Source organism: Megascapheus bottae, chromosome 13, assembly GCF_031878675.1.
Source record: "Megascapheus bottae isolate mThoBot1 chromosome 13, mThoBot2.hap1, whole genome shotgun sequence".
In the NCBI taxonomy this organism is placed as follows: Eukaryota; Metazoa; Chordata; class Mammalia; order Rodentia; family Geomyidae; genus Megascapheus; species Megascapheus bottae.
Window position 1 is genome coordinate 55,767,081 of NC_143521.1, and position 25,338 is coordinate 55,792,418.

The 25,338-nt window shown below is 45.4% G+C and overlaps 1 protein-coding gene across 1 annotated transcript in view; it reads left to right on the forward strand.

The window, feature by feature from the left end:
- The first annotated feature begins 344 nt into the window (after window positions 1–344).
- The window catches only part of Hs3st1 (heparan sulfate-glucosamine 3-sulfotransferase 1), a 29,599-nt gene continuing 4,605 nt past the window's right edge, over window positions 345–25,338 (forward strand). The window contains exon 1 of the mRNA XM_090344106.1: window positions 345–562. The gene's annotated coding sequence lies outside the window, so the exon portion shown is untranslated. The remainder of the gene's footprint in view (window positions 563–25,338) is intronic.

Sequence of the window (25,338 nt, forward strand, 5' to 3'; positions counted from 1 at the left end):
GACATTGGGGAGGCGATGGGACGTTCGCGCAGGTCAGCCGTGCAGACGCAGAGCGTCGCCACGGCCCCGCTGGCTTCTCCGCGCAGTTGGCACCCGGCGCGCAGCGGACGCGCGGGACTCGGGGCGGCACCGGAGCGGGCCGGGCAGCAGTGGGCGCTCGCGATCCTCCTCTCCCCTCCGCGCTGTCCCCGCGGCCCCGGCCTCTCCGCCCCGCCTCCCGCCCCGCCTCCCGCCCCGGCTCCTCCTCCCGCCCCGCCCCTCCGGACTGAGCACCAAAACGCCCGCCTGCCAGGTCCTCGGCGCGCTGCAGCCCCGAGCCTCCGCCGCCGCCGCCGCGAGCCGCCAGGTCTCCGCCTGTGCCCGGTCCCCGCGCGCCCCGGCTCCACCCGCGCCCGCTCTCCGCGCCTCCAGTCCCCGCGCGCCCAGGCTCTTCGCGCCTCTCCTCGGGCGTCCCGGAACTCACTCCACCACCACCGGCGGCAGATGCTCGGCGGTGCCGCCCATGGCTCGGCCACAGAGCCGATCTAGGGCGCCCGACGGGCTGGACGGCTGCATGACCCAGGTAAGCGAGCATGGTCCGGGGAAGGCAGGCTGGGGAGTGGCCGAGCCCGGACGGCCTCGGCGCGGGCACCCGGGGTCCGGACGTCCTGTCGGGACAGCGCCCGAGGTGTGGGGCCGGAGCAGGTGCAGAGGGACTGGGGACACAGCCCGAGTTTGCTCAGCGCCCGGCCCCGCGCCCCCCTCGGCCCTACCCTGTCTGTAAGTGTGGATGGGTTGGATGGATTCCCTGGCGGAGCCGCTGCCCGTCGCGGTCCGCCGCTGCCCACTTCTGCCCGCGCGTGGCTTCTCCCTGGGACCCCGCGGGGCGCAGGGAGCGCAGCGCGCAACCCCAGCCGGGCTCCTCCTGCTGGGGCGCGGGTCAGGGGTCGTCTTGTAGCCAGTAAAAGTCACCTGGCCCGTGGGGTCCCCAGGGTGGGCGAGTCTTGGCCCGATTAACCGCTGCGTGCGGTTGGGAGAGGGAACCTCTCCCCCCGGGGACGGGGAGACCGAGGCGGGGCCGGCGGCCAGCGCGCTCCCTTCCTTCCTCCAAGCCGTGACCCGCGGCTATGTGGGGGGAATTTCATTTCTGAAGGACTTTTAACTTTGTTCTTGCTCGTTTAGTTTCTCTTTGGGGGACCTCGGGGAGTGGATGGGAGTGGGTTTAAGTGGCGAACCGGTGATGGAAGCTGGTGCGCAGGGCTTCCTTGGGTCCCAGGGATGCTTTCCGAGCCAGGCCGGCGAGCAGAGCCGCTCCCGCAGGCAGGGGGCCCGGCCGGCCCTGGGGCTGGAGAGCCGACCGAGCCCCGAACTCCGACGAGATGCAGACGCTGGAGCGCAAGCCGATGCTGGCTGGGGAGATGGGTGGCTGTGCTGGACCGAGCAGGCGTCCTGGGGGATGGGTTAGATCTTGCATCGCACACACGCAGCCCTAACTGAGCCTTCCCGCACACTTCCATCCCCCGCCGCACCTCACTTTGGGGAAACCACCGTATCCTTGTCTTGCCTTGCAGGAGACTCGCTCCTCCCTTTCTCCTCGCGGTATCCTTGGCTATTTTTATCCACAACTTATGCTAGCGTGTTTCTGGGGGTGGTGGTGGGGGGGGGGGATCCTGAGAAGGCGGACTCTCCATCCACCGTCTTCAGGCTCTGCTCCCAGAAGACTTTACATTGAGTCACTCAGTAGTAGCCGGGGCAAAGGGGCAAAGGAATTAGCACCCACTGCTCCTTTCTGCTGTCCCCTGGATGTCTTGGGGAAAAAAAAAATCCTGATTGCCAGCTGTGGTTCCTGCCACGCGTCCAGGGAGCCGGTGCCCAGCCGAGTCCCTACGTGCCTGGGCCCTGGGTGGCTGTCCAGGTGCTCTGGCTGCAGTTGGGGTGCAGACTGGGTCCTTGCAAATAACACATGTGGTCCTTGCACCGCGGTCAGATCTCACCTTCTTTTGTGGAAATGCCATCGCCAGCCTCCATGCAAGGGTTAATTCAAGGAATTCTATATTTAATTTTTTTTTTTTTAAAGCAGGGCGAGATAACCTAGCTTCTTCCTCTCAGCATTTCTAAAGCGCATCCGCTGGCTGTCTGAATGGTTCCTGCTCGCTGCAGCGGCAGCGGGTGTAATTAGAAATTCCGGGAGACAAATGCTTCAGCCTGAAACCTCTGCACTCCTCTTTCCTTTGTATTTCCAGTGCTTAGATTTGTTTTTCCCCCCACCACAGAGTCGGAGAAATTACATATGGAAATGGACCTTTGTGTTATGTAAGATTTGCTTCCCCCCTCCTGGGGCTAGCTAGGGAAAGGTCTGTTTCTAAAGCAGCCTGGCTGGGCCTTCAATTTACCCACCGAACTCTGGCAATGGAGTTTGACAGGGAGAGACAACTTCATGATAAGCACTCTGAAGTCAGAGCAGCTAATTACGCCTGCAGCATAGCAGGAAGATCCCTACTGACAATGCTGGAGCCCTGTTTCTGGGCTGCAGGTGCACAGAGAATCTGCTGGGTGTACCGTTGGGCCCTAGCTTTAAGAAGGGAGAGTTTTAATGGGGAAGCTAGTGAGGAAATGATGCTTTAAAAACGCACATGGCAGCTTGGAACAAACCAAGGTCTCTGCTGCTGGTGTGCAGTGATATGCAGTGTTCTTCTCCACTTCTGGCAATGCCTGGCACAGTGCATTCACTGAAGTGTCATCTGCTGAAGGGAAGGGGCTTTTGTCATTCTGGGACTCAGTAATGTAGCTGGGACTTATGCTTTTGTGGTCAAAAGAAGTAATATTTCTATGGTGGAAAGAAAAAAAAAACTTCCAGGTGCTCTCCCACAGGGAAAGCCATGTGGAAGCTCTTCTTGGGTTGAGTTAAATGTGGGTGGTAAACTCCAGAGGGGCTAGGAAAATGGATGAGCTGGCATCCTGTGTGAGTTCCCTTTCCAAGACCACAGCATCTAGTCCCGATAGCGCCTGTGCCTGCCCATCAGGATGCTGGGATGCTGGGATGCTGGGAGTTTGGAGGGAGGGATAGCCAGATATGTGAGGTGCTAATTTACTGAGCTTGTGTTTGCAAAGAGTACTTAGGCATCTGTGCCAGGCTCTGCACTGAAGCCCCAGTGGTGTTTGAGACATTTGCAGGGAGTGACATTGTCCGGACTCTTCACAGAAAATGGAGTGTTTTTTTTTTCCAACTCACACAGAAGTCACTAAGTTTCTAGGTGGGCTGGAGAAAACCCAGAGCTGTTGTCTGTAGGTTTTCAGTGACGAGTGCTTTCCATCCATGTCTGCCTTTCTTGGCAGAGAAGGGAAGAGACGGCCAGCTGGGTGTCAGCCAGCTTCTCCTTGGACTTTAGGCAAACAGTTTCCCCTTTCTGAGCCTCCGACTTTCTCTCTGCAAAATAGAGGGGAAAGTGAGCCAACCAGTATTCCAGCAATCAAACCATGCCCCCTCCCTTCTGATTGTATATTGTCTTTGATATACGATTGCTCTACTTTGCCCAGGCTGGCCTTGAACATCTGTCCTTATCCTTATTTTCCCTTCCTTTCTTCCTTCCTTCCTTCCTTCCTTCCTTCCTTCCTTCCTTCCCTCCTTCCTTCCCTCCTTCCCTCCTTTCCTTCCTTCCTCCCTCCCTTCTTCCCTCCCTCCCTTCTTCTTTTTGTGTTTTTTTTTTGAGTTCTTAAATATAGGCTTACTGTAAGTGCTGAAACAAAATAATACATTCAACTTTTTGCTGGCCCTGAAGTGGCTGTCCTCTTGCCTCCACCTTCCGGGTGACTGGGATTACAGGAATGTAACATCATGCCTGATCCTTTTTCTTCTTGTGTTTATTCTACATGAATTATTTACCACTGGGCTACACTACTTCTCAGAATTCATAGTATTTTGTTTTCAAGATCACAGTTAATTCTTAGACTTTTTCTTTTTAACTTAGGACTTATCGGTCTTTAGAAAGTCTACTTGCAGGGAGAGTCTGGGTATTGCTTCATCTAAAAGGACGTACATTACAGAGAGTTGAGCCATGGTCAGTTTTGTGAGACAACCTGGGCCTGGGTTTCTCGCCTATAAATCTGTCATAGCTTAGAGTGCCGACTCTCTTTTCACCTTAGGAGGTTTTTATTGGGTTTGCTTTTTGTTTTGAATTTGTCTCAGAATCCAGCTTAGTACCCAGCATTGAATAGATGTCTAATAAATGAGCCTGGAGAATTGAATGAATGAATGAATGATTGAACTGAAAGCAGATGTCATCATTTGTATTTCAAAGACTGGGAATATGCAGATTGGAAAGCCTCATTACTTTTTCTAAAGGTACAAAGGGTTCCAGATTGGATTTCAAATCTGTCTGTTCCCTGGCACTATTTGTCTCGTCTTTCCTTCACCACCACTTAAAATTATTCTTGGTAGTTGGGAGGTACTCAGCAACCAAGAACCATATTTAGAGGACATTGCACTCTTGTGTGTGAGAGAGAGACGGTCTCCATGGGAGATGAGTTCTTTCTCCCTGTCCAACATCTTCCATCCCTAAACTCGGGCTGTATTAAATGATCTCACGTGGGGATTGGAATCTGGAGGGATTAGCCAAAGGACACAGGGACAGGTGAGTACTTATTTATCATCTTGGGCTATGGATGAAACGGCTGGCGTCATCTGCAGCATAAAGGTCCCCAGATACATTCCCGGTGGAATCATTCCTTTGGTACCATCATGCCATGATCTCCAGAGCAGGTTCATTTCATTGCTTCTGATTTTCCAGCCCTGTCATTTCAGCATTACACTCTGGGTCAGGATCTAGAGGTACCCACAGTCTTCAAGACAGTTCCTGTCCTGCCAGGGATTGGCAGCATTGTAATAGCTGGTGCACACGGCCCCTGCAATCCATCTTCAGGACTGCCTCCAGCCTGAATCATTCTCAGCTCCCTCTCAATCCTCAGGGAATTCCGTTCATAGCTTTTCAGGCTGTTAGAATAATATTTACTGGGCTATAGCTTGTCAATAGTTATGTGCTTCCATGAGAAGTCTTGAAAAATGAATACATTATTCTTCCAAGGCATAGCGAGAACATCACGGAAATGGATCCCAGTGGATATATTTTCTTTAATATTTTTTCCTATATATTGCATGCTTTTTGGTAGCTTTCCAGCAGGGGTCGCAAACTCAAATGACTTCAGCCACTGTTTTAGGATCAGCCAGCCTGTAAGGCAAGTGAGTATGGCAGTTCAGAACTAGCAAAAAGGGGTAGTAGTTGAGATCCAAAGCCTGGCCTGGTCTAGACAGGGTTTTACTTATTTGTTCTTCAACACAGAAGTCAAGTTCAGGCCTATGTAGAATCTACTGACTGCTAAAGTGCTAACAGAAGATATTTTTGTTATATAGCACTCTGTGGACAACCTACTAGAATATATCTTTTGTTCTATTCCACAGTCCTACTGTTTTTGACTCCCAGTGTCTGAGGATAGAAACAATGTTTGTTTGCGGTGGGTGAGAGTCAGGAGAATTGGTCATTTGTAGGTTCCTGACCTGTCTGTGGCAGTGACTTGTGCACAGGGTTTGAGTCAGTGCCTCTGTAATGACAGTGTGTTTGCTTTATACCATTTGTGAGGCCTCTTGTTCCTTTCTCAGAAAGCAGTTACAAAGATCACATTTACTCCTTTAACACATGTTTATTGAGTTCTAGCCTTGTACCAAGTATTGTTCTGCTTGCTGGTGACACAGTAGGGAATAAAACAGATGGAATTCCATGCCCCGTGCTTATCTCCTAGCAGACATAGGGGAAAAACAAGAGACAAATAAAATCTCTTTTAGTTAGAAAAGGATGTTCTGAGGATTGAAAAAAATAAATCAGAGGAAGGTGATATGAAATGTCACAATACAAGGTGGAAAGCTTAGGCAAGGAGCCAGGGAATGTGCCATCCTGTCCAGTCTCATGTAATATAGCCGAAGTGACAAGTGCCACTGCCGTGTCTGTGTGTGTGTGTGTGTGTGTGTGTGTGTGTGTGTATGTGTGTACCAAATTGGGGCTCAAACTCAAAGACCTCATGCTCTTGTTGGTTTTCTACCCATTGTGCCACAGCTCCACTTCCTGCTGATGTGTGTTTTGTTTTGTTTTGTTTGTTTATTTTGCTGGTTAGAAATCCTATCTCCTGGACTTTTCTGACCTGACTACCCTTGAACTGTAATACTCAGATTGCAGCCTCCTGAGTAGCTAGGAACATGAACCAAACAAATTTCACTGTCTTCTATAAATCATGTTCCTTGATGTAGAGTTTGGAAGCTTGCTTCCAGCCCGAGGGCTGCAGCTGTGAGTGAATCCCTGATACTGGCCTGCATAACCCTCACTCCCCTGCCCCTGATTTTTATGAAAGCAACTGTTGAACACATTTATTAGACAGCCACCTTGCTGAAGGCAATCCCCGTTCTGTGTTAGAACACATTAATGGATCAAAGTATTCAAGCTCCAGTCCTCAGGGAAACTCCAGACCAGCCTGGAAGACATGAGTGCATGGATACGGACCATGGGATGGCAAAGCTGTGTTGGAAATGGGCGTCACTGGTGTGCCCTTGTAAAGCATTCCAGTTAATTTGGCACCTATTGCATGTGTGGGGGATAGTTTTCTTTTTCAACTTGTTTGGTGTCTGCATTTCTTCACCAGTACACATTTCCTTGAAGCTGTTATTTCTCCACCTAGCAATTATATGTGCTGTTAATACGGAGTTCCATTTTGTCTTGAAAGAAAACAAAAAGGATGTCAAAACTGTATTCCAAGCGTCAGGGGGTGTACTTCTGCCCTTGGGGACAGAGGTACTGTCCATCAAATCTGCCCACCTTTGGGTAGGTAGTGACTTCTGTTGGCAGGGCATCTGCCCGGGAGATTAAAAAGTAGGTCTTCCTTGTTCTTGATGAATTTCTAGATTAGGTGGAATCAGATAAATTAGCAGACGTTTAACAAGGTGAAGAAAGCGCAGTACTCACCGCTCAGCTCTCCCAGGACTGAACCCCTTTCTCCATAGTCTTTCACTACAGCACCACTTTGACATCACTGTACAGAGCATAGGTCTGTCTGCAGTGACATGCTCGCTCAATTTGATTTGTAGCTTAGGCCATGTTACTCCCTCACCAAGGGATGCAGAGACCTGAACTATATGTTTGTGTTGGTGTCTAGCATAGCACATCTGCTTTCAAGTCGTTTTTCAGGAAAGAAACAGGCAGAATTCTGGAGGGCTTCCTGAGGGAAGAGGTATTAAGAGAAACAAGAGAGATGTGGTCAGAAAATTCTAATAAAAATGGCCAGACCTAGTTAACATTTGTGTAGTGCCCAACCCAAGAAAGTTTATTAAGCTGTTTTGAAGATTTCTAGTGTGATCCTCCTAGCTGAGTGACGACTATTTAAACCCAAGGCCTCTGCTAGCCAGCAGAGCCCTTGGCATGGGAAAGCACTCTGGCATGGGAAGAATGGAGTGATGATAATTCTCTACTTCCAAAGACTCTGTCCTCTTTCTCCCATAGCCAGTCCTGCCTAGATGGAAGGGGAACTCTTTAGCATTTTGATTTCATATTTAAGGGAACTAAAGTCTGAAAGTGGAGTACTTTTTCTTAGATTTCCAGAAGAAAGGCGGTAGGGCACAGGATCTGCAGCCAGGTTTCTCTCTCCCTGCATTGAATAGACAGCCAGAGATGGAGATTATTACAGCCTGAGAGAAATGACTGAATGGCCCACATTGCCTATAAGAGAAGAAATGCACTTACATTTAAAACATTCACGTCTCCTTTTATCCATCAAGAACTTCCATTTCAGCGTTTTACTTCTTGTCGAATTTCCCTGAGAATTCCTGCCGATTCAGTACATGGACGCCCTGCAGTGGGTTGTTTTATGTAAATGTCTTCATTCTTTCGTTTAGGAGAGTAAATCAAAGTCCTATATCAGCAGTTAAAATAGAGTGGGAGAAAGGTGATTGCAGATGTAGCTGAAATGAAAAGGCATGCTTGCCTGACTGTGCTCAGAAAAAATAAATAGTTCAGGAGCTCCAGCAGGAAGAGGATGGGAGCTTCCTCAGGGAAACTGGCTTGCCCCTACCCACACTGCTTCTCACAACCGCGCTTCTCCAGCCTGGAAAGAAATGGAAAGATAAGGTATGGGTTACCAATTTCTGGGATTCTATTTTGGGATGACTCTTCTCCAAGAACAAAAACATTGTATTTCAGATCATATCTATTTGCATTTTGCGGCCTGGGTGCTCATTCCCAGGTTTATCTTCTTGAGAAATGAATCTCTTCCTCCCTATCCTGGACTGTATATTTCTCAGCTTTTTACTGAAAATCAAAAAAAAAAGAAAGCTTTACCAGTAAAAAGTGCCTTTCCCAATGCCCAGATGTTACCTTTTCCTTGTAGAAAGGTTCTAGACTTAGCCACTAAAAATATAGGATATCCAAATCTAGCTGCATTTGAAACAGACAACAAATAATATTTTAGGCATATCCTAGGAAGTAAATACTAAGAAACAATTTAGTTAGGGCTAGGGGTGTCTCAGTACCAGTGGATACAGAATGCGCTCAGCACGTAGGCAGAGGGTCTGTCCTCCAATCACTACCTTCTGCATCTCCCCATGCAAATGATATGTAGGTGTTTGGCACTTGTAATTTAATTATAATCAGAGATCCTGTATTTTTATCAACTACCCCTATGTTTCTCACAACTGTTCTGAGAGATGGCTTTTCTGAAAATTCTAGAACCCCAGGAAGTTTAGGAAAGGATTACACAGTAATCTCTAAGGTGAAATGATTTAGCCTGAGGGAATGGTCGGAGAAGAAAGAGATGTGTTATTTTCCCTGGTGAGCTAAACAAAACAGTCAGAGCCAGGAGGAGAGCTTATTTACTTTCTAGAAAAGAAGAAAACAGAATTTGTTCTGCATTTAATAAGTGAAGAAGTCTCTATCATGGGCTAGAAAATCATGAGGCAGAGGATTTCCTTCCGTGCTGGACCACAGACTGTGCCATATTCAGTGTACAAATAAATACCACTTGCATCTCATCATTGTAGACATGGAATTAGAAAGGGGAGGCCCAGCATAAGCGCTCCACTGAGGATATGGAAGGAGAGCTTTATGCTTTCAAAGCCCACAAGTAGAACTGTTCTGTATCCAAGTACTAGAGTGTCTTCAAGACCTTGGGTTAGAAACCAAGTCTGAGCTCTCCCCCTGACAGCTGGAGCGTATTCTGAAGTCACCTGTCAAAGTGCTGGGTTTCATCTACAGACAATAACCTGTAGAGACTTAAATGAACACAGATTCTGTCCAGTGTGAGGTTTCCAAAGCCAAGTCTTCTGGATTCTTCAATAGTAAGGTGGTAGTCAGACTGCACACAAGTCTCTGTTGCATGTAATCTGTGCAGCTCATCATTTCACTTTGTGTGTTTATGGCATATGGACCATGGCAAAGGCAGGATGGCGTGTTCTTGGCACAAAGGCTCATGGAGCCAGAGAAATAGGTGGGAATCCACTTTGCTACTTCATAATTCCATGCCTTGAAAGGGGATGAGGCAAGTCAACTGGCAAGGCCTCAGGCTTTACCTCCTGGAAAATGGATACAGTTAAAATTGTGAAGGGATGTGGAACGCTGCTTGAACTAAAAGAGAGAAACAAAGATACCATTTAGAAGATAGCAAAAGAAAACATGGATGTTCCTGGATAGGAAATTCAACATTACCTCCCAGAGGCCATGAGTCAGAGCTTATGCATCTTGTTTATAGGAGAGTATCTCAGCTCTTCCCTTGTTGTTTTTCTTTATTCTGCATTTATAATTCAAATGAACCTTGAGGGGTTTTTTTTGTTTGTTTTTTGGTTAGGTCAACATCGTAGAAGCAGAAATGCAGAAGGAGTGATTCTGGGTCACAAAGTACAAGGAGGGAAATGGAAAGAGTAGAGGATGGGGGGTTTAGAGGGAGAAAAGAGAAGACAAGAGAGGGTGGAAACCCATGAAAAGTAGACAAAATGACTACCCCCAGGCCTGGAGTTCAGTGACCATTAAAAAATTAATAGCTATTTCCCATCTATTTTATTAATTTTATGTTTATGTGGTACGGAGGAATTGAACCCAGGGCCTCATGCATGCATTCTACCACTAGGTCACCTTTCTAGCCCCTCCAGTGACCTTTTATACCAGAGCAGCCTTCAGTAGTCCCAAGACAAATCCCCATGCAATCATTTAGATAAATGCTAATCCTTCTCTGACCCACAGCTTCATGCTTGTGACCTGCATGAAAAGGCACGAAAGCTGTCATCATCAAGCTGGAAAGAAGATGGAACAAGACACATGCCAAGGAAGCTTGCTTATGTCTTCCTTCCTGGCCTATAAAAGCCATAAAATCTCAAATAAAATCACAAGACGAGGGGACAGAGTGCCATCTTGTGGAGGGACCGACTGCCGTGCCCAGAATGATTGTTGAGTTACATGGATTTAAATTTTGTGTTAGTTAAACTTTAATTCTCAGCATCAGGAGTTTCCCCGGAGACAACTCCTCTATCTCACACCTCCCTGTGAGTTGGTTTCCTTGCTCGCTCCTGTCTCTCTTGACTCTATCCTCATGCTCCCATTGAACTGTTTGCTTCTGGGCCATGGTTCCATTTTCATTAGCCATTCATTCATTCTGTGGGGACAGAGGTGTGTTCCCCCATGACACCCAGCTAAAGGAGAATGTTCATAATGAGGAGAGAAGTGCAGCCAGACACCGGTGGCTCATACCTGTAATCCTAGCCTCTCAGGACGCGGAGATTTAAAAATCACAGTTTAGGAGGAAAAATCTGTGAGACTTATCGCCAAGGAAGCAACACCGAAGAGCTGGAAATGGATGTGTGGCTTATGCAGCCTTAGCACACAACACCAGGAAGAGTGTGGGGCCTTGAGTTCAGCAGTTACCGGGGGAAAAGATAGTGCATCATTTGAGATACCAGAGAAATGACTTTAATTCTCTGAATCTTGGTGGATTTACCTGTGAAATGCAATAATACTTGCTCTTGGACTATTGATGTAAGAATCCTATTTTGTAACGTATGCAATGCATCCATCTGAGAGCCTGGTACATGATCAGTGTCTCTCTTGTGGTCTGTGTCTCTATTGTAATACTAAGTTTTAGTCTTTTTTTTTTTTCTGGCTTGGAAGTCTTATTTCAATGGAAAAGCGCAGAAAGAATGTTATCTTGGTTCTAACCGTGTATCACCTTTCATCTACCCTCTCCTTCTGGTTGATTCTTAACACCTTCCCCCCTAAATGCAACTGTGGGTCCTATGCAGCTGGCCTCATCACTCTACTGTAGCAAGGGGTACTTAGAGGGTCCTGTGCCTTTCAACCGGGAAAAGAAATAGTTTATTAAAACCCATTAGCCAGAAAAAAAAGCCATTTGTTTAAAAGTAAACTGTATACAGACTAGGAAACTGAGGCAGGGTAACTTTGACAATGAAAGAGGAGAATGAATAAGATTGGTAACTCCAACTCAATCCTCCTTGCCTTGGAGCAACCCACCATACTTGTGTGTGTACATTGCTGTAGTGATTGATTCTGTTGAGCTTCATAAGTTCTCTTTTATTGCTCTCCGCAGCTAAAATACCAATCTTTTATCCCTCTGCTCTTGTTTTTCCTCTCCTGCTCTGTAACTCTTGCAACTGTTTGCACTCTGCAATCTTTCTCTACATTAATCTCCATGGATGGCTTGAGAAATCTTTGGAAAATCCAGAGCTAGTAAGATCCCTGCTTCATCCCTGATGCAGAAGAGCCCATGCATTGCCCAGCACTTGCAGTGTTAATGCTTAAGTGAGGAACTCTCAAACACAGAAGAGATTTTGTCCCATCCCCAGACTTCATGCTGGTGTCACCTTGAGCAAGTACGCCTCCATGGTTTTAATCATCTATTGTATACACTCCTATATTTCATATTTAATTCTTTCCATGAGATTGTCTTATAGGAATTTGGAGGACTGGATCTATATCACTTGAATTTGAACTCAATCTAAATCAATATCTGGTTGACTGTTGACATGTTAGCAATAATTACTGAATGAAATGAAAACACCAAGAACCTTTAGACCTTTCATCTTCCTGAGTCTTTTGTACTAAATGCAATAGTGGGCTTAGTGATGATTTTCAAGCATTAAAGCACACAGTGGGGAAATAAAAGCTAATTCTCCACTTGCTGTTTTGCGTTCTGAGGGAAGGTGTCGATAAACCCTTCAATTCTGCAGTGTGTTTCTCGCATTCTAATCAGCTCAGCCTCAGGCCTTAGCTACTTTCTGCTCTAGTATCCACCTTGATCCCTCATTGTCCCTTCAGAGAGACCAGGGATGGACAAGTGATTCTAAGGGAGATACTCAGGTGCAGGATTCTGCTCAAACTTACCTAGCCTGTCCTGAGCCTGGCCCCCTCCCCAGTGCCACTAGAACATCCCATCACACAAGTGAAGTGGCTGTTGGTTATGTCTTTCAGGAAAAAGGTTCTCCAAGAGCTTGAGAAAAGACTTCTGTGCTGCTTGAGGACCGGGGTGTCTTGGTCTGGGTGTAGGAAGACCATGGTGGATGAACTGTGGGTTGATGTACCTAGCCAGACAGAAGCAAGGGCCTGATGGTGGGCATTGAGAAGCCAAAGTTCCATTACTGTGACTAGAAACATCAGGCTTGGAGGGAAGGCTAATGTTTTATCTTCATATTTCCCTGAGTTAAGAGAGCAGCTGTCCTTTGTCTCCTGATAAGGGATTTAAGATAACCAGAGGAAATGTCCCCTTGGTAAGATGCAGGTCACTTGGGCTCTGTTCTTTCCTGGGCTTGCTCATGGGGTCACCGTGTGCTCCAGCCCTTGTCCAGCCTTGGAATCACCTCTTCAGGGCCATTGCACACAGTGCCCACTGGTGCTTCTCCTCATCTCCAGCGATGACGCCATGGCTACATAAATCCAACAGAAGCTGCACACAGGCTCTGGGTGGGCTCTGTGCTTTGCTTCTTGAACAACCTGGTCACACACTTGCACACAGAACTGGACCCTGCCAATTTAAGCAAACCTACATGTTTAAGATTGTCACCCTTAGCTACCTTTCTTTCCCTGAATAGTTCTTTAAGGTTCTCTGATAAAGGCTAATCATCTCACAATGGCTGTCCTTTAAATGAAAACATGAGATTAAGAGCCATTTCATGCTGCGTTTTCTTCTTTTCCTTTGTCATCTGTCTCTCTGCATACCTATCAGTATGGTCACTGTTTTGCACCTTTACTGAAGAATGTCTTTTTCCAAACTTGTCACATTTTGGAAAGTTGCCTTTCCTTTCTGTATTTATAGCAATTATTTCAGCAGACCAGACACTAGTTGTTATAAAACCTAATGTATTGCACTTTTTTTCCTTCTTTAAGCTAATGTTTGCAATCACTGTCTGAGTGAATGTCACCGAGGCCCTGTTTACTGTGTCTGCTTGGGATCAGATGGGCTTGTGAGACTTCGTTTAATTCTTACAAGCACCCAAGAAAGGGTTCCCTTTTTTTCTTGATGGGCAGATTGAAGTCCAGAATGATAAGAACAGTATTTCTAAGGATACAAAACGAACTAAGCCAGAATTTAAACCTAGAGAATTAAACCTAAGCCCATACCATTGTATCTATATCTATCCATCTTGTATGTACAATAGCCTGGATTTCATGTTGAAGTGTTAAACTTTGTTCTTGCCCTCTGCCCACCCCTGAACTTACCTTGGGCGTCTTCTTCATGACGCAAAAGACAAATGTTTCTTCTTGGTTTTCATTGAATCCATCAGTTCATGTCAGTTCCACAGTCTCTTTCATCTCATTGTGGAAGTGATTATTTCACTAGCCGCCTTCCCCGCTTTCACTGGGTTCCCTTGAGGAGAACAAGGCCCAGGAGACGGAGCACAGAGAAGGCTTGGCCACTGTTCCAGAGTCTGCAGCAATGGGCTCCCTTAAACAGTGCTGGGTTTGCTAGTTTGTCAGTGAGGGGAAGGAAGAAGTAGGATACATTGTAAGAAGTCTTGTTTAGAGTTTAATTTAATGATGTGGAATATTAAATGTTTCTCTCTGTGGATCTCAGCATTGGAAGGAAGACTGCAAAGCCAGTCTGGGCATGTCAGAGCCTTGTTTAACTTGAACCATTGTTCACTGGTTAAATTGACTAAGCAAGTTGGCTTTCTGTGAGAGCAGCAAAATGCTGGAGGTGAATCAACTTAAAGAGAAGAAAGGTTTGTCTGGAGATTTCAATTCATGGCCAAGTGGCCTGTTGTGTTTTGCTTGTGGTAGGAAATAGTCCAGTGTGATAGGATCTCAGGGCAGAGGAGCAGCTTACTTCATGACAGTTGAGAAGCAATGAGGAGAAAAGACAAGGGTCCCACTCTAGCTTCCAAAGGCATACCTTCCCTTAACCTAAATCCTCCGACTAGATCCTGCCTCCTACAGGCTCTCTGTCCTTTCCAATAGTGCCACAGACTTGAATACTCATGCCCTAGGGACACTTATCTAACCATAAACCGTACTCATTTACACAGTGAACACTTATGACTTTACTTCAGAGCAAGAATCCAGGCCAATGGCTTGTTGGAGATATAAATGTGATTATCACAGCATCAAAGCAATTTGTCTGATGGACAAGGTAATGATATGCGCTACCTCTAACAACTCTTTCTTCAGGAGTCACGGTGTAGACTGAAAAGGTGGTAGGCCTTGACATGTGTGTTGACTTTATTTATGTCCTGATGGTCTTGAGAACATGAAAGAAGAGCAAGAAAGCTGAGATCCTCATCTGAGTCAGAGATTCTACACAGCAGTGTCCTCTATGCAGGATTTGGAAACAAGTAGCCCTTCTCAGGTCCTCACACCAGTGGATGCCACAAAAGACAGAACAGAATAGAACATCCCAAGGTCAGCAGGCTGCTTCCTGTGCTTTCCTCATTCCTAGCACCTTGACTTTCCTAGTTCACTGTGAGTCAAGGAAGCTATTAAAAGATAACTCATGCTGGGTGCAGATAGCTCACACCTTGTTCAAAGCCTGCCCGGGCACTAAAGAAAGGATGTGAGACTTTCATCTCCAATTAACCACCAGAAAACCAGAAGTGGTGCTGTGGCTCAGGTGGTATGGCACTACTCTTGAGCTGAAGAGTTCAGGGACAGCATCCAGGCCCAGAGTTCAAGCTCCCTGACCAACCAAAAAAGAAAATAGAAAATGCATATCTTCACACCGTCTTTTCCTTGAAAGTTTTGTGTCTTAACAACTGGCAAGGTAGCCCGTCTCATAGCCCTGATAATGCTGTAATAAGCATTTTACCCTTATACAGGTCTTAATTATCCCTTCAAAGGAAGGGACAAGATGGATGTTGACTTTGTTTTCAATTCCCTGGAAGCTGAGACACTCTGTGTCTGTTTAGGTCTCCACTGAACCATAGATTCTCGGAGCTGATAATGTGGTTTTCTCAAATCCTGATAGTTTCCTGGGGTTATATCTCCATTTACTTAGAAAAGATAGTGTGTTTTATGTAGTAAGAACAAGGAAGTTGGACCCTGAGGAAGTGCTCAGTCGTGTGTGTGTGTGTGTAACATGAGTGTTTTCCTGGAATTGAACTGAAGACCTCATGCATACCAAACAAGTATACCACCACTGAAATAAAAGCACAGCCCTAACTCCTGAACTTGCATATGCACTTATGCAAGTGAAAGTCTGGCAGTAAAACACCTCTAATCTAAACTTCCACTTTGGAGCTGGACAGAGGTAATGTTCCCCCTGACCCTATGTCTGCTTTATGCTGAAGGGTTTCTTCTAATAGTTTATTTTACTGTCACACAGTCATTTTAAATATAAGGCTTGTTCAATTAAAATCAGACTGCCATAAAAAAAATAATGCAGACTGGAATGTGACTAGGCTGGAGACATTTATTTCTCAGGGTAGTGCAGGCTAGGACCAAGGTCGGGCCCCGCACAGTGACGGCAGACTTGGAAATTCTCTCCATATCTTCCCGTGGTAGAAGGAGAGTGAAGGAGCTTCCAGGTTCTTTCTCTAAGGGGGATTATCACATTCCCGAGGGCCTCACTCATCAGCTCATCACCTCCTCAGTCACCTCCCACAAGCACTACCCCCAGAATACACCACCACTACACGGATTAGAATTCAGCAGGAACTTCGGAGGAATACGGACGTTTACTTCCATCTTTGCCCATCTTCTGCTACTGTAAGAGCATGGCTGAAACTAAGATATGTGTATAAGAAATTTGATTTCTTCTTTCTGTTTCTAAAACATGATGTGGTAATCCTATGGGAAAGGGGGAAGGGCCAAAGAAAGGGCGAGTGAGGAATCCCCAAGTCTCTTCGTAAAGACATGAATGCATTCAGGGGTGGGAAAGTGTTCTGAATTAAACCCTCTCTGTAGGCCTTGTCTTTTCCACCATGGTGTTTTGGGACTGAGTTTCCAAAATGTGCTCTGTGGAGAACACATTCAAACCATCCCCTGTCCATAACTGTATAATACTTTGTTCTTCATCTTATTTTGTTCGTGTAGTGACTAAGCATAGTTTATACATTGTTCCCTACTCTAACTTACCTACCTTTTCAGGACCCTGGCTCAATTAATATTCATGGAATAAGTGCTAGTTATAATTATGAACAGAACGAGAGTGTGAGAGACAGGATCCAAAGGAAAGCTCATTTTTTATCTCCACCTTCCGTTATCAGGAAACCTGCAGCTCTGAAATTCCACCTATGTGACTGCTTTGAAGCGATAAAATGTTGGAATGAAGTAGGGAGACTTTGTGGTTAATTTGAAACAGTCCTCATTTTGTTGGGAATTTTGGACAGATGCCAACAAAGACAAGCATACTTCTTTAGTGGCTACCATTTACACTCTGAAGATACTGTACAACTACTATTTGAGTGCCTCTGTGTCCTGAACAGGCAGGACCCGGGATTGGAGTCCAGCTTGTGGATTCACAACCCTTCATGTTCTCTGTTCTGTGTACCTGCCTTTTGAAACAAGGAAGACAATGGAGATGCATTTTGTGTGCCTGAGATTGTGGAAGTTAGTTATGTGTATCTGCCTGCATAGAACCATTGTCAGCCTTGACAGTAAAAGGCGGAAACCCAAGAGTGTGGATAACTGACTTCATGCAAGCTTCTTTTTGTAGGAAGGCCATCTTTGTCATAACATCTTCTTTGTTCTGATGACAGTCTTATAAAGTCAGAATGGTTAGCAAATCCCATGTGACCTACAAGTCACATGATTTGCTCTTACTTCAGGAGTACAGGGTAGAGTTAGAGCTAGGACTCAAACCCAGCCTCCAGCCAGGCACTGTTAGCTCTCATCTTTAATTCTAGCTACTCAGGAGGCTGAGATCAGAGGATCATGGTTCAAAGCCAGTCTGGAAAAAAAGAAGTCCCTGTGAAACTTTTATCTCCAATTAACTGTCAGAAAATGGAAGTGGAGCTGTGAGTCAAACTGGTAAAGCAGTAGCCTAGAGCAGAAGAACTTAGAGATCATGCCTCGGGACCTGAGTTCAAGCTCCATGACTATTTATTTTTATTTATTAGATACATAAATAAATGAATATTTTTTATTTATAAAAATAAATAACCAGCCTCCCCATGAAGTGAGCTCCAGTAATTCATCCAATGACTCCAGACGTTGTCTTGTTAATGCCTGCTTGTTTCAAGTGCTTTATTTAAATAATAGCAAATGTTTTAATATAAAACATAAATCAGCCATTTTTCATTAACATTCACAACAAATGAATAACACAGCCTACTGGTGCTGTGCCTAGATACACACCAATGTATCTGATCTGAAGTTACTTACATTGGAGAGACAGGTAGTAAGAGACTGCAGAGCTTGTGCCGAGGGTAATTCTTTGTGGTGCTGTAAATCTGAATGCATCATAGGGCGTTGAAATCTTTCTAGACCACAGCATAATAAAATGGGTATTATCACAATAAGGTAAATTGATATGGACATTTTAAAGCTCAAATTCAAGATAAATGAGATATTAATTAATTTTGTTGATCCCAAAACATCAGCATAAAAGGAATATTGAACTTGCATTGCATTTTTAATTTCTTTTTAAATCAAGACAGGTACAAATGGGTGGGGGAGGAGGCAGAGGTAAGAAGTGTGCACGCTTGCTGATTCGGCACTAAAACATTAATGGCAGCAGATTTATTCAATGAAGAAGAAAAAAATAATAAGGCCGGAACCTGCAATGGTACTATAGTCAAATCATATCTACTCTCCTTTCTGCCCTGAGCTCCTCAGAGGGATGGCTGTCTCAGAGAACAATACAAACAGTCCTGATTTAGGATGGTTTACCTTAAAACTTTCTCAACTGTGGTGGGAAAATGCTATGCATTCAGTAGGTAGCATATGTTGAAGTTGACTCTGGAGCTGTTTCTGAGCCCAGTGTACTTGCTCCAGGTCCCTCAAGATGCTGGGAGATAATGAGGCGATGTCAGGCTCACATCCCACACCCCAAAGAAACAGTTGGCACTTCTTACTCTGTGTGCCCTGCCACTCAGCTGTGATGTTCAGTAGGTTGTGGATATACAATTTATTTTCAGCTATGGCATTTGCAACTGCCAGAAGCATATACCAGGAGACAACCATAGGTGACATGTGATGGACCCTGCTACTGAGTGGTCCCTTAAATACTTGCTTTTAAATGATCACGTCAAACCATCTGGCTTGAAGAAGCTGTGGGCCACAGGTGAGCAGAAAATTACAAGTTGTTTTTTTTTTCATTCTCTTTCCTCCTGCCAATAGTAAAGATGCATTGGTAGAACTCACACTCAGGACCTTATTTTTCAGGAGGCACCAAAAGCGCTTGCATAGTCTGTAGGTCCCATGACAAATTGTAGGTTGGGCCTTCTGTACACCCCGTTTCTGCTGCAAAGTAACTGGAGCCAGTGGCCCTGGGGAACTTCATGCAGAGAAGACTTGTCTCTTACAAGGTTGTGCCCGTACATAACCTGGGTCTCCTGTGGCCTGTGGCCTCCATCCAGGCACTTCCTGCTCCTCTCAGCTCGGTCTCCCTCACACACATCCGGGGCTGTCGCTCCCATGGCTCTTCTGCATAAGATGCAGAGAAAGGCAAGTGTAAACCAGCCAGTTTACTAGAAGTGAAACTGGACTATGGACTCTCAGGGTGGTTATGATAGATTTTGTTAGCTGAGCAGGAACCAGGGGCTTGACAGGAAGAAGCAGCATCAGGACAGGCTGCATATTTTCCACCACATTTTGTATCCACCATTTTTCTATTCCTGTCTGTGTAACAGTTCCTCTTTCCTTCTCTAGAGCAGCTCCTTCCACGTGTGTTATCCAGGGTACACTGACAGACTGGCCCCCTTTGAGTACAGTATCTGGACTCCCCAGAAATCCAGTGCTTCTACACACCTTATAAAAAGTTAGTGATGAGCTGAGAATACAGTACAGCTCTTAGGTCTCAGTGAGTTTGTTCTCTTTCCCCACCTCCTTTTCTTCTCCTACTCCCACCTCTTTCTTTTGCCAAGGTATTTCCACTTACTGAATTCATAAACACGGTGACTGATCACATAGATATGTAAGTTAAATCCTGGAAAACACAAAGATCAGTCATTTTTTTGACCTTGGTCTCCAACAACAGCTGCCATGGTTGGCAGCAGCTGTTTGTTGAAGCCACAATGAGTTCAGGATTGCCTGCCTTAGTGCCTAAAACCAACCGGCTTTCTGAGTGACATCACCGGTCATTCTTACACAGCAGGAAAGTTCAAGGAAAAAAACCCTTTCCTCTGCTTCTGCTGTTCTGAGAACTACACCCCAGTCGGCTAGATTGCTCTGCACCAGGTCCACAGGACAGGTGCACACATGGGAGGCATGTAATTTCTCATTTACAGAGCTTGGGAGCCCAGCTTCAAGGTGTCAGTGTATTCAGTTCCTGGCTGCCTTCCCCCTGTGTGTTCACAAGGTAGGTAAAGAGGGCAAGCTCTGGTCTTTTCCTTTTCTTATAAACACTCCAACTTCATGGGTTAAGGGGGTCCCAACCTCATGTCCTCGTCTAACCCTAATCACTTCCCCAAGACCCCAGCTTCACATCCCATTGCATTGGGGGTAATCCCAATGCTAAATTAGGAACATGAAAAAGACACATTCTGTTCCTAACAGAGTATGAAATGAAGTACACATTCCCTCTCCCTATCTAGGGGAGGAATTTACTTTGGTTTGCACATCCTTGTTTCCAGCTGCAAATCTCTCCTAATCCTCCATGCCCAGACACAATACATGCTGGTGTTTTGAGGTCCCCTGGTAAGACAATCAGAACACACTAGTTTCCTACATATGTCAGCACCTGTGTGCATAACCTTGGGATTCTGATTCTTTACCTGCCTCAGTTTCCCTTTCTGTGAAATGGTATAATGGAGCAAGGCAACAACACATGGCTCTTTTTGTTTCTTATGCCCTGTGTCTCTTCCTATTTATTTCTGGGGGAAACATGTGGAATTGGTGGGGTGATGGATGATGCCTCTGCCTCGTGCAGGGGGAAACTTCTGTAGCTGAGAAGGCACCTGTGAGATGTTGAGTCATAGCCAGGGCAGGACTAAAGCCAGGCACAGCAGAGGGAGGTGGCTCAGCCCAGCGCCTGTCTCTCATGGGCTTGCAGATTCCTGTTTCTCCTCAGCTGCACTGAGTAATAAGCGAGGGGCTGTCTGCCCTCCTGTCACAGTCTCCTCCATGCACTGCCTGCTCCAGTGTTTCTGCGTCTAATGAAGGATTTATTTAGGTCACTGCTGCCTTCTGTGCCCAGCCACGCAGATGAAGCACACGGAGAGAAGCCTTGCTTCTCTTCTTTCTCAGCTGCTGCTACCCACACCTTTACTTGTGTTGTCCTCAAGTAGAGAGCCTGAATTGTTTCTGTGTGTCACCGTCCTTTTTATTTATTTATTTTTTCCTTGAGCCTCTGTCTGGTTGAGTCACTGCAGTAGTGTGGATGGTGAACAAATATGTTTGACTAATTATCATCCCCGAGTCCCATTTATACCATGTTCTTTTCAGGAACAAAAATAGCAGCTGTGAGTTGAAGGCTTGGCATGGGCCAGGCAATAAGGCAATGTCCTGGGTCCTCTGTATATACCATTTTATTTAACCCCCACTGTAAATACAGAGTGCCAGTCCTTCACGTCTCAGCCTCCAACATTCAGAGCTGTCTTGTTTTAAACCAAATTGCTGGAATTTGAGTCAAGTTTCTGGCTCTGAATTCTTTGTTCGTTCCAGGATCTCCACTCTGTCTGTTTCAATCTTTTTGTTTGAGCTGATGATACATCCTGGCTTCTTCTCTTTGCCATCTCCCACAATTGTTTTTAATCCTGGGTTTGAATACCAACCATGAAACACTCTTCCCACAGGCCAGGTAATGAGAATTGAAGTAGGCATTGACATTCAAAGGCCCTTCCTTCCTGGGACTGAAAATGAGTAAGCCAATTTGTTGTCCTGAGAATGAATGCTTTAGTAATGCAGAGCCATAGGCCTTCCCTCTCACTCCTTGGAATAAAATCTTCCTCTCAAGGTTGCAAAACACAGAACTCCTCCTTATTCACATCTAATGGCATATCTTTTTTTTCTTTTCTTTTTTGTGTGTGAGGGGGTCATAGGGCTTTGAACTCTGGAGATGGGTACTGTCCCTGAGCAGTTCAGCTCAAGGCTACTGCCTTACCCTTAATCCACAGCCCCACTTCTTGTTTTCTAGTGGTTAATTGGAGATAAGACTCTCAAGGATTTTAGTGTCCAGGCTGGCTTTGAACCAAGATCCTCAGATCTCCCCCTCTTGAGTAGCTAGGATTACAGGCATGAGCCACTGTGCCCAGCTCTAATCTTGTATCTTATGAGAAGAGTTGCATGGATAGGCTTCAAACTACCCTGTGGGGCAAAGTCACATTTGTGATTTATGCATTTATTATTTCCATTCTCCCATGGGATATACAGAGACTCAAAGATGGCACTGAGATTTAAATCTGCAGCTCTATATCACCTCCTTTAATGACCCAGTGCTTGCATCCCTAGCTTTCAGTGGTATCACTTTTCTTCAATTCTAGACAGCAATGTTTGTTACTGAGATACTTTCTTTTTTCCTTGGTAAATTTGGAACCTCTCAGCATTGCAGAGAACTTACAGCTACCCAGAACGCCTGGAGGAGTTGCATTCCGAGAGTCTTAAGCTTTCCTAGTGAGGAAAACAAGGCCAATTTCTTTCTCACCAGACAGCAGATGTGGTCCAGGGAAACTTATTAACATTATGTGAACTGACCTCTAGTTTTTTGGACTCTAAATTCTTTTTAATCCCATCTTACCTGACAGCTATTACTAAAAGTCCAGACAAAAGCACATGCCAACCTTTCTTGAGAAGTGTTGTGTATAGGGAACCAAATAAATATTTATGCGGGTCTGGAAATATCAGAGCCCTTCCACAGAGTGACAGTCAAAGCTAAATTTGTTTCCTATTCCTTACTTCCTGAGATGAGCTGCCAGAAGTGGAAATTTAACATCACGGCAACAGGTTATTAAGTCATTTTGTAGACATGAAAATGAAGACATGTTTGACTCTTAAAGAGGAAGAAATATCCTGATGCTTTCGATTGCCCCAGAAGTTCAGTCGCACTAAAAATAAAAATATAGTTATATTGTCCAAACTATGGGGTTTAGGTTTCAGTGCAGTCTAGAAAATTAGATTATTGGGCACCGTGGAATGCTTGAACTGAGCAGTTCTTGCATAGCAGTCTATGTGACCCGGTACTCTCTGCTCTCTTATGTTGCTTTTGTACAAGTTGGGCCTGCTCTTTGGAATTCACTTTCCCTTCCCCCCCAGGGAGGACGGACATGCAAAGGGAGATATGAACGCCCAGCAAGAGCTTTGCAGATGGCCTTGGAATTTGAGTTATGACATTTCCTCAGTCAGACATCTTAAGCAGATCATTTATCCTTAATTGTAACTTCCTAGTAAATTTCTCTCTCTGTTGTGGGGGGAAAGGCAGGTAATGGATGTTCATCAAGTGTCTACTGTATGCATACTTGATATGAACAGCATTCAGTCCAGCTGGCTCCACTCAGGGATTAAGCCTGAGTGGAACACTGAATCCTCAAGAAATGTACCTGAGACACTTAGGTAAAAGAATTCCACCTTGCACCTGTCTGATTGCAAAAGCTTCTTTGCTTCCCAGCTACTCTTAGCCAAGATGTCATTGCTTAGGAATATAAAGAAAAGGAAGAACAACTACTAAATCAGTTGTTAAGTGTTAAAAAAAGATGATTTATGTGCCAGTACTTACTGCCTGGCACATAGTGGGGCATGTCTAACAGGCAGGCATGTCCTCTCTCTTTTCCTAAATCCCTTAAAGTACTTGTGGACCATGATTAGATCATCCCTCTTGTCCCAGAGGAGATTCTTGCCAGCACCAGCTGCGTTATATTGGGTTGATGGCCTAGCAAGGCGTCCTGCAGACACAGCTGCTATCACACCTCTGTTCCTCACCCATTCAAGGTTTCTTTCACAAAATTACTTCATTGGATCCATGAATGTGTCCCAGTGTTGGAACAAGGAGCATCTGTTATAGTCAATTACATTTGAAAGATTACAAAGTCATCATGTGAATAATGTAATAAGATTTCAGAAGAAAATTTTAAAATGTTCTGAAGGGTTATTTCATAGCTTCACCATCTTTGAAATTAAGAAGGTTTTCTAGAGTCACAGATGATTGTGTCCTATCACCATTAGAAATGCAGAAGCCCCCTGCAACATCTGTCTGATGCTTGGCTCTGTAGGGATCTCTGGCAAAGTTACTATTTTGTGACATATACTATTAAAATCCTCTGTTTGCTAAACTAAAATCCTTTTCCATAAACCTTCAGCCATTGACCTCAGGTCCATTGTACTTAAGTTTCTATAGCAAATAGACTCTAGTCCCTATAATGTACCAGAAATCCTACTAGGCTCTGAGCCACACATCAAAGACAATACAGAGATGCCAAGATGCTCAGTAAGACTCATTGAGGGAGGGGCAAGCAGCAAACAACTCAGGTGATCTTGGAAAGAACTTGAGAGCCATCCTATAGGCTGATGTGAAAGAACGTGATTAAAAAGAGAAGGTGGTTGTGTACTAGGAGAGCTGAGGTTTGAGATGAAACCTGAATGATCATAAAACGGCAGCCTCAGAAAACCTGGAGCACCATAGCAACCTAGCAAAGGGGGGTTATAAATTCCAAGGCCAAAGATGGATGGTTTTTTTTTTGGGGGGGAGGGAGAATTCCAAAAAGCAGATAGGTGAGTGAGGCTTATGCTTGGATGAAAAAGCAAAGTAAAGCTTGAGGGAATCCAGACTGGAATGAATTTGGATTAAATTTTGAAGCAAGTCCACTTGTGGATGTTTCTGGAGTCCCCTGCATGGTGGGTGATTTGTATATTCATACCAGGGCCCATGGAAGGCTGGAATCAGTGGTACAAGGGGCTCAGGTCCCTTGATTTCCTGTGCCCAGGGTCTGGTTCACCACTGCAGCAACTAGAAATCAGTCTCCCCAACAAAAAGAAGCAAGCAGAGATGGCTGCATCTACTCCTGGGTACTATCAACAGTCCTACAAGAAAGAAAGGTGCATTTTGCTCATCCAAGCAAAGCTGGGCCTTCACAGATATGCTATTGCTTATCCAAGAACCAGTGCCAAGCATGAATATTTAACAGGGCTGAAAGAATCAGATCGAGGGCCCCAGTTAGTAAGATACATGCACTCCCAGTTCTTGGTTAAGAATAAAATGGTTGGCCTGGTAACTACTTACCCACTAGCTATATACACCTTTTCCAGAAGTGAAGTGAAAAACAAAGGGCTGGGCTTTGCCTGCTCAATGTTTGAATCCTTTTCCTGTCCCCTAGCTTTCTAGACAAACCACTGCATTCATCTGAGCTGCACTTTCCTGTAGTAGGGGCAGCTCTGGTTGAGCTTCCAGTGAGGACAGCTTGCGAATCAAAAAAACTCATCCTTAGCCCTGAATCTACACAGGGCCAGTGGCCCAGATAAGAGTTGAAGCTAAAGGGGTGTTGTCAGCTTCAGATGTCGTGGAGAATTCTAGTTTCTTGCCCTTGACAGCTCCAAACTTTCCAACCATTCCATATGTTCAGGACCTGGTTCACTGTTTGTAGGAGGAGAGTGAGTTCATCTTCCGGGAGAATTATGATTATGTCTCTGCGTCCAGCAAGTTCTGACTTGTGCTCCCAGCCTGCTTCCCACTCAGGAAGGCCTCCACCATGGCTTAGTGTGACCTTTCTACCACCATGACCACACAGTTGTAGTTGGTGTCCCAACA